This window comes from Gekko japonicus, unplaced genomic scaffold (assembly GCF_001447785.1).
Source record: "Gekko japonicus isolate JY-2015 unplaced genomic scaffold, Gekko_japonicus_V1.1 scaffold47, whole genome shotgun sequence".
Classification (NCBI taxonomy): Eukaryota; Metazoa; Chordata; class Lepidosauria; order Squamata; family Gekkonidae; genus Gekko; species Gekko japonicus.
The window spans coordinates 1,675,895-1,676,095 of NW_015165235.1; positions in this window are offsets into that span (position 1 = coordinate 1,675,895).

Consider the following 201-nt stretch of genomic DNA (forward strand, 5'->3'; position numbering starts at 1 on the left):
GGCAAGATCAACAACTGCCGGTCCCTGTGCCTTCTCTATGGTGGCCCCCACCTGATGGAATGGCTTGCTTGACGAAGTCAGGGCAACTCCCACTCTCCTGGCATTTTGCAAAACATGCAAAACCAATTTAGGTGGGCATTTTTTTACAAGGGTAAGAGGGCTCTAATATAACAGAATCGATCCAGGAAGAGTGCTTCAATA